Below are 10,078 nucleotides of genomic sequence, written 5' to 3'. Positions count from 1 at the left end.
CCATAAGGGACAGTACTACTTTGACATTCAGGGGTCAGCCATCCTATAGGGTACAGAATTACTGACACTCATGGTCTACCATCCTATAGGGCACAGAACTACTGACACTCGGGATAGACCATCCTATAAGTTCTACTCTGACATTCAGGGGTTGGCCATCCTATAGGGTACAGAATTACTGACACTCATGGTCTACCATCCTATAGGGCACAGCACTACTCTGACACTTGGGATTGACCATCCTATGGGACCCACTACTACTCTGACACTCAGGGGTCAGCCATCCTATAGAGGACAGTACTGTTCTGACACAGACAGGGTTGCCATGGGTCAGAACTAGCTCGACTGCAGTCTTCTATATATAAATATTTAAACTACTGAGCATATTTCCTATCAAGATGGAATAACGTTTACAAAATTCATTAGTGTGTCCTTATATTTTTCTCTCCAACATTATACTCTGCTTCTTGATTAGCCTCAGAAGGCGATGATGGCTTGAATTTCACAAATAGGAAAAGGCTTCCAATGAGAGAATCGATGCCTGAAAGCTACAATTTTCAGGAGGAGTGCTGTCATCAAAGAAGCCACTGTCACGGGAACTTTGTTTTGAAAAGTCTGACAAAGAAGCAAAGCAAATGATGTGCCTAGTGCTCCTTTGAACAAAAAGAACAAACGTGGAACCAAATTCAAAGTCATAAACAGACTAGGCTTCTGGTCAGACAAGAGTGCTGAGACACCTCTTCCCCGCAAGATCGCAGACCTCCTAACTCCCTCCTGTGGCTTTCCAAGACTGGAGCTGTTTGTGGGAGTTGAGAGCCCAGTGTTCCTCCCACGGAGCTGCTGGTCAGTTCAAACTGCTGGTCGTACAGCTCGCAGCCCACTCACATTAGCTCTGTTAACTCAATTATCAGCCAGACGTCTTCCTACAAAGGGAGAAATAATACTTGTGAAATATGGACATTTGTGAATAATCAGCCATGTGAGATCAAAAGGGCAGTGATTACCTGAGAATAAAATTCACGAAGGGCAGACAGAAGATGGAATGGAAGCTGGAAAGACAAGGGAAGGCATCTGCTATCTGTCCGTGTCTCCTCCTGGAGACTCTCTAGGATGGGCAGGGCTGTCCTGTGGGTTCTCAGATTGGAACTCTTTGTGGGAGAAGAAAGCCCTCTCTTTCTCCCTAAGAGCAGCTGGTGGTTTTGAACTCAAGAAATTAAGATGAAAGGAAAGAAGATGAAATGGAAGCAGAAAACACAGGGAAGAAGTGGGGTTAGTCTTTTTTTTTAAACATTTTATTAGGGACTCATACAACTCACAATCCATACATACATCAATTGTGTAAAGCACATCTGTACATTCTTTGTCCTGATCATTTTCGAAGTATTTTCTCTCCACTTACGCCCTTTGCATCAGGTCCTCTTTTTTCCCCCTCCTTCCCTGCTCCCCCCTCCTTCATGAGCCCTTGATAATTTATAAATTATTATTTTGTCATTTCTTTCCCTGTCCGAGGTCTCTCTTCACCCCCTTTTCTTTTGTCCTTCCCCCAGGGAGGAGGTCACATGTAGATCCTTGTAATAGGTTCCCTCTTTCCAGTATCCCAGTATCGCCCCTCACACCCCTGGTCCTGAAGGTATCATCCGCCCTGGATTCCCTGTGCCTCCAGCTCCTATCTGCACCAGTGTACATCCTCTGCTCTATCCAGACTTGCAAGGTAGAATTCGGATCATGGTAGTTGGGGGAGAGAAAGCATTTAGGAACTGGAGGAAAGCTGTGTTCTTCATCGGTGCTACATTGCACTCTGACTGACTCATCTCCTCCCCTAGATCTCCAGTGGCCAACAAATGGGCCTTGTGTCTCCACTCTGCACTTCTCCCTTCATTCACTATGGTAAGATTTTTTTTTTTCTGATGATGCCTTATACCTGATCCCTTTGACACCTCGTGATCGCACAGGCTGGTGTGCTTCTTCTATGTGGGCTTTGTTGCTTTGGCCACTTCCTCACATTCAATCCTTTGGACCCCAGACACTATCTCTTTTGATAGCAGGGCACCATCAGCTTTCTTATGCACCCACATTTGCTTATGCACCTATTTGTCCTCAGTGATCGTATTGTGGAGGTGTGCACCCAATGGTATGATTTTTTTATCTTTGATGCCTGATAACTGATCCCTTTGGAACCATGTGATCACACAGGCTGGTGTGCTTCTTCCATGTGGGCTTTGTTGCTTCTGAGCTAGATGGCTGCTTGTTTATCTTCAAGCCTTTAAGACCCCAGACACTATATCTTTTGATAGCCAGGCACCATCAGCTTTCTTCACCACTTTTGCTTGTTCACCTGCTTTGACTTCAGCGGTTGTGTCAGGAGGGTGAGCATTTTATTACATTGTGGAGAATGCAATCCACGAGATGAAACAAATGTGTATAAATTTTTGTATAGAAAACTGATCTGCTCTGTAAACCTTCACCCAATTCACAATAAGAAGTGAAAAACGAAACAAAAGAGAGAAGGGAAGAGAAAGAGAATGAGTGAGAAGACCAATCCAGATAGGTTGTAGCTAGAGGAATTTTCAGGCTTCCTGGAAGGATAGGCTTTCTTATCCTGACTACACACACACATTCATATACATCCATACACTCACTCACAGTCCTACACATGCACACACTTTCTTGCACTCACACACTCTTGCTGTTGCTCTCCCTCCCTCTCTCTTAAGATCGCACAGTTACTCAGATGCTGAGATGCTGGCTGGTCTTCAGCATTTCGTATCAGAACGGCCCCCTCTCTTCCTCCAGTGCATTGGGATGATGGAGCTTCATCATCTCAGGCCGCTCTCCTCTCCTCTACACTCATGTCATAATGTGGCTACAAGTCACACAAGGTCCATGTTGTTGATTTTCCCCCTAAACGCATTGTGCTGCAGACGGGGTTCAGTGCTGGGCACATCACGAGGCACTGGGGTATTTGTGGATGGTGCAGCTCTCCTCTGTCCTGCTGGGAACTCACCCTTGCTCAGGCCTCCGTTATCAAGAAGCAGGGTGGAGAACACATCAGACAATCTTAAGATAGATACTTATGATTTCAAGAGAGAATCTCAAAAATACCTTGGCATCAATATACTTTCCTGTGTGCAAACCTTTCTGAGGAAGCTTTCAGTCCCAACATTGCATGCTGTCTACTAGAGATCTGCATTTGGAGGGAAGGGCACAAGTCTTTGGGAGGCTCTGAAAGGCACTGGAGAATGAGGTGGAATTAGCATATCAATTATTGGTATGTAAATAGGACTACTCAAGAACTTTAAAAGTTGTTTTGCCTAGGCAATTTACATATTGCTTTGCAATTTTAACTATACTATAGGAGGAAGAAAATACAAGCTTCAATTCAATGATTTTGAATAGTACTTTTTGAACTCTCCCCAGAAGCAGAGTCTGTTGGCCCCTAGATTGCCTCAGATTGAGCTTAGCTCTACGAAGCACTCCCAGCATAGTCAACACAACTTAAGAATTTCAGTTCCATGGGGCCATTTTTAATGATCTTTTAACAACCATTTAGGTTAATGTCCAAGATGTGGGATATCAGAATTTGTAACATATAACCTGCAATTCAATGGTATTTAAACAGTTCCAGCACCGGGGAAAGAATACATCAGAGTTTTTTTAGACATACTTCATACACCATTAAACTCACAATTTAAAAATGTATAATCTAAAGGACAGATAATCTAATATACATACATATATTATATTCACAAGGTCATATAACCATTCAACTACCCCCCATTATCCTTTCCCAACCAAGGCTACCCCCTAATCCACACAGTAGATCTATGGAGTTGTGTAGTCTGGACATTTTGAAAAATTACAATGATAAGATATGAGTGTATACATTCTTTTATTCAGCATGATTTCTACTAAGGCTTTATAGTATTTGAATTATAATTTGATAAATAAAGCTTAACTACTTAAACTTTTAAAGCACTATTCAGTTAAGAAATAAAATAATAGAAAAGTAGATTTTTTTAAAATCCCTTAGATATATTATTTAACTAATAAGGGACATTCAATGGCAGATGTGGAATTAACATTAGAAAAGCTTCCAGAAAGTTAAATAAAAAGACAAAATAAGTGAATTTTTAAAATAAAAATAATAAGAGTTTTATTAAATTGGATTAAGGAAATTGCTAGATATTAAAAACAGAGAACAAGAGAAAATAATGGAAGGAAGGGCTTGAGCACTGAATACAAATGGATTAAGACTCAGACAAAGGTGTATTGTGGTAAGAATTCAGAATACCCAGGATCCATAAAAATAAGAACAAACCTGGAATAAGTAAGTGTTCCCTTTCACTGCGAAGGCATCTGTGACTTTTCTTCTTTTCCTTGAGGAGAGTCTAAAAAATTCTGCATGCTTCAGCCCGGGACACCTGGCCCTGCCTCTGTCTCGCTTATTCTTCCTAACAAGATTTCTCTTTCATCTGATTTGAAGGGGAAAAGAACAAATCAAATAAATGCAAAGCTGCTCGTGAAGTCACTGCCTTCTGACCAACTGTGCAGTAATTCCTTTTCTAGATTTGCCTGAGACGTCTGGGTTGAAGAGGAGACTATAAAGGACTAAACCCCGGGGACCACTCAGCAGCTGCATTTGGAATGCCAGCAGGCAGGCAGAGCCCGGGGCCATGTTGCTGCCTTTCAGCTATGTCTTTCAGGAGCCAGAGAAGGCTGGGAGAGAAGGGAGGGCTGTGGCCGGGCCTTAGAGTCCACTCCAGGGATGCTGCCAGTGCATTCCTGTGCACTGCTACAGTCCTCAGCAGCAGCAAAGAAGCTCCTGCACACTCCCATGTGCCCCCGAGAAGGCATGTTTGCCCCCGCCCACGATTTTTGACCTGCTCCTCCTGGGATTGCAGATGGTGGCCAGTTCTCCTTTCTATGGCACTGCCAGCCCGGGGCCACTTTTCGCAGCCTGGCCTTTGGGGAGGGGAAGGCAGAAGAGGGCAGTCACGAGTACCGCTCCCACCACCCTGGCCTTGCTCTGCTCTCTGCAAACAAAGAAGCAGCGGGAAAGTCAAGTGCTCCCTTGTCTGGGTCACAGACTAAGTTCCCTTCTCACCACTTCCAGTCTGCACCACTTTCTAGAGAAAGACAATTTGCTCAAGCCATTCCTGGTATCAGAAACATCCACTGAACACTCACAAGGAGACAAATTTAAAAAGTACTTTCAGGGTTGTGTGTTTGTGTCAGTCCCAGTAGACTAGAGAAAGAAATCCAGGGACACACATATGTGTATAAGAAAGATATTTATATACAAGAGCAATTGAACGTTGAGAAAACATCCCATCCCAACCCAGTCCAGTCCAAGGCCAATAGTCTGATATTAGCCCATATGTATGGTACCAATCTACAGAGTCCTCTTTCAGACTTACAAAACACGTGCAATGAAGCCAAATGCAAGACAATCACGGGCCAGTGGGTGGGAAGTCTTTGGGCCCAGTGTAAGCATCTCAGTTCTGGCAGGAGTCTTTCTGTCTTTCTGTGGCTTCTCCGGCTTCTGAGGTCTGGTTGGGTCCATGTGGCTTGTGTTCTGCAATGTCTCCCAGGGAGTAGCAAAGAGAGAGAGGTGTCTTCCACCTCCAAGGAGGAAGTCTTGGATTTCCCAGAACTCTCAGGAGAAGGCCATGCCCACACAGAGACCCCCATTGGCTATGATCCGATTGACAAGCTAGACACCGGCCCTACACTCTTAGTCCTTAAATTGAGACCAAAGTAGGTGACCACCACAGTGTTCCCATGCAGATTGGCTGGAACTCTAAGGGACTGCACTAGCAAGAGGAGAATGGACAGGCGGAGTGAAACAGACTCCCTCTAGAGTGGGTGGTGAGTGCAGTTGCAATGGGGATGCCTGGACGCAGAGAGAGTTGGGTGTGGCCTATGCAGTTAGAGGGACACCGCACAAAGAGATATAGGAGACGACCCCCAGGATTCTTAGTGGCCAACTGAAAGATGGAAATGCAAGGAGGAGGAGCCTGCCTGCCTGCGTGCATGGATGTTTCTCTGCCTGCCTGTGTTTCGTGCTGCTCCACGTCAAGCCACGGAGTTGGAGCTATCGGTACCTGAAAATAGCACACCTGTGTACACGGTTGTATGAAAGTATGTGTGTGTTTATGCATCTGTGCTTGTGTCTGTGTGAATGTTTTCAGATGGGGGGGAGAGTTAATTGTTTGAGGACCAAGAAATAATGATTATCAAGGTCAATATTACACAAGAGTAAATAGGACGAGAACTGGGCGTTCGTTACGCTGGGTTTTGTTGGCTTGCTTCTTCTTCTGTCTAATCATCTATGTTCACTGAGTTCATCATGGAGCCCCAGGGCGAGACCTGGTCCTAAGCCTGAATCAAGTGATTCAGACACGCTGGTGCACACCCCTGCTACCTGGGGTGGCAAAGGCATGCATAGTGGAGAACAAAAGGTACCTATTGGAGGTGCTCGGGGCTTCAGTGCCCCATTGGTGGTTTCCACTCTAGCTGGTTGTGCTGTGTGTCCTTGGACAAGATGATTACCATCTCTGGCTCTTGGTGTCTTTGTGCCCTCGGAGTCAGGAAAGGGCTTCCAGGACTGCTTGTCTCCCATGATGTGACCTCGAACTCAGAGCCCTTGCTGCAGAGAGAAGAAAAAGAAAGGCAATTGTAGTCCGCCAGCCCCAGCCTCAGCTCCCTAGGGTCTATCCATCACACATTACTAAGATGGAAAAGGCCTTTTCTTTCAAAGGGTTCCTTGGTACTAAAATAGCTTTTTTAAAGGGCAAATGACAGCAAAGGTTATTACAACTAAGTCAGTTTCAAAGTCAAGCCTGCCTTGAACCTCTTCCTGGCTTTGCTTCTGTAGTACAGGCAATAGAGAAATAGGCCGTGCCATGCCTGTCGCTGGGGGCCATGTGTAATTAGTACCATTTTCAGGATTCTAAACATGGGCTGATTTGGGGCTTTGGTGTCAGCTTCAGGGAAGTTAACCATTGTACTGCACTTGTTAGGTGAGTTTTTAATTCTGGAAGGATCCCCTAGGACTTGTAAAATCTCTCTGGTTCAGGAACACTGTTTCAACTCTTCATTTCTTTAAAACAATTTGCCTATAGGGCCCAAATTATGGGATCCTCATGACCCACTAAATGAGTTGTCATTCCAATAAATTCCTTTTACGTTCATCCAGGATGCATCGACTAGGTGGTATAAATGTAGGCCAAGTTCACTGTGTGTAATTTATTTGGTGTCAAGAAAATAAATCATCGTGTAACAGAATGTATACAAAGTACATGACTCATACCCGCCAACTTGTACTTTTAATTAGAAATGTGCTGTTGGCAAGACAAACTATGGGTCACTGGATTTCTGGTCCTGCTTTAGCAGTAGTCCTGGAAGGCCAGGGTAACACTGTGTGGCCCAGAAGGTTTCCTGTGCTGGGCAGGGTTCAAGTCCCCGAGCCCCAGAGAGGTGGCACAGCTCAGGTGTGAGTGCAGCTCCCAGACACTCCCCTTTGCAAGCAGCCCCTTTCTCTCCCAGTCCCTCTGCATGTGCACTCTCTCGGGGTGAGGGTGCAGAGGCCTTTAATGGGGGATATACCTGTCACATGCAGGTAAGCATGTTCAAGGTGGTCAATTCAGTTGAGCCTCGTGGAAGAGCGGGAAATCCCGGAGAGGGGAATGCAGAATTCCGATGGGAATACATACATCCTCCCATGGGCTGGCTACCTCTTTGTACATAGGATCTAGCCACTCTAGTTACCTGCTGCAATGCCAGATTAAGAAATAATCACTGTAAACGAGCACCCACTCGCTAACACAGTGACCTGATGGGGTCCAGCAGCATCCAGCAGGAGAAGTCTCATTTTCCGGGAAGGAGACCGAGTTTCAGTTTTCCGTCCCCGCACCTCCTGTTTCCAAGATGGTGAGGCAGAAAAGGCTTTCCCAGGACCAGTGGGTGATGGGTGAGACACTTGAACCCAGTGTGCTGGTTCTGAACCCCTGTTCCTTCCACTTGGCTCCACTGCTCCTTCCTTCAGCCCCACTCCTGCTCTTGCTTCCAAAGTTATGTCTCAGCCTGAAAGCATGCTGCCCAGGTCCCTAATAGGAAACGTCTCCATGGCCGCTCAGGGAAGGCCTGTTTCTCCTCGCTTCTGGCTCACTGTGTCTGGAAAGGGAAAGCGTGGTGGTGGTGTGCCTCGGGGTTCACCCCCAGTTTGAGCGCCTCACGTGTTACTGCGTAAAGCTGCTCCATTGGGTTTGGGTTGTAACTTCACGGCATAGAAGAGAACACCACGATTCCAACCATGGAGACACTGGTTGGGTTCCAACCACCCACCTTTAGGTTAGCAGTCAATCACCAACTGCCTATGCCACCAGGGTTCTTTAAGGAGCCAAACCAAACGCGCTGTCATTGAGTCATGCTGACTCATCGCGACCCAATAGGACAGGGAGAAACTAGCCCTGTGAGTGTCCGATGCCTTCACTCATTACGGGAGCAGAAGGCACTTCTTTCTCTCACGGTGGCTGGTGGTTTGGAAACCTGGACTCTACGGGCTACAGCCAAGCATCGCATAACCACCATGCCACCAGGACCTCTTCCTTTAAGGGAACTTAAAAGGGATTCATAAATTCAATTTTTTAAAAAAGCAATAAGTTTAGCAATCCGCTATGATAGGTGCCGGAGGATTATATATTTTTAAATGGATAATCAGTGATATTTCTACCCTCCAATACTCACCAAAACATACACATCTCAAAATAATCTCAACTTTAAAAAACGATAATTGTTAACTCTGCTTTGTACCCAAAATTACCAGATGGTAAAGTGAATAGAAAGGAGCTAAAGAAAAGAACATTAAATGTGTCTTTAAAACCCGCCTGAAAGGCACTGGCTCTCTGATGTCACAGACAGCGGCTCGGACAAATCCATCACAGCAGCTGCGGCTGCTATTAAGTCCAGGCCCAGGGCTGGAGCCGTGCTAACAGAAAGAAAACATAGGCTGTAACTCCGCAGCCATAGAATCCGAAGCTCTCAAGGTTCCATAGCATTCTCTCTCTCAGTGAACTGGGAGTCTGCAGCCTGCGTTTCCTGACTGCAGTTCAGTTTGTTTAAAAGTGTTAGAGGAAGGTGTCCACACGGAGAGAAGTCGCAGCCGGCTCCCCTTTCCACCTCAGGTACAACAGCGGCTCTCGGGGATTCCAAGTCAGCCGCTGACCCGAACATAAGGACCATGCAGAGAAGTGGGAAAACCATCTATTTCCTCTTAGGTGGCCTTTGCTCCAAATATATTTTATAAAATGTGACTCAAGCAGGGAACAGTTTCATAGCACATTTGTGATACTTCAAATTTTTTTGAATAGAGAAGGTAACCAAGAGGATTTCTTTGGGGGCTGGTGCAATTCTTATCACAATCCATCCATCCATCCATTGTGTCTAGCACATTTGTACATTTGTTGCCATCATCATTCTCAAAACATTTACTTTCTACTTGAGCCCTTAATATCAGCTCTTCATTTTCCCCCTCCCTCAATGCTCCCCCATCCCCCATGAACCCTTGATAATTTATAAATTATTATTACTTTGTCATATCTTACACTGTCTGACGATTCCCTTCACCCACTTTTCTGTTGTCCATCCCCCAGTGAGGAAGTTATATATTTATCCTTGTAATCAGTTCCCCCTTTCTACCCCACCTTCCCTCCATCCTCAAAGATAAACATGTGCATAAGCAAATGTGGTGAAGAAAGCTGATGGTGCACAGCTATCAGAAGATATAGTGTCTGGGGTCTTAAATGCTTGCGTATAAACAAGCGGCCATCGAATTCAGAAGCAACAAAGCCCACATGGAAGAAGCACACTAGCCTGTATGACCACGAGGTGTCAAAGGGATCAGGTATCAGGCATCGGAGAACAAAAAAAAATCATATCATTGTAAATGAGGGTGAGTGCAGAGTGGATAGCCGAAGCCCATCTATAGGCAACTGGACACCCCCTTACTGAAGGGTCACGGGGAGGAGAAGAGCCAGTCAGGGTGCAGGGTAGTAATAATGGGGGCTGTTTTATACCT

Source organism: Tenrec ecaudatus, chromosome 8 (assembly GCF_050624435.1).
Source record: "Tenrec ecaudatus isolate mTenEca1 chromosome 8, mTenEca1.hap1, whole genome shotgun sequence".
NCBI classification, from domain to species: domain Eukaryota; kingdom Metazoa; phylum Chordata; class Mammalia; order Afrosoricida; family Tenrecidae; genus Tenrec; species Tenrec ecaudatus.
Note: the sequence above shows the minus strand (reverse complement) of the source record.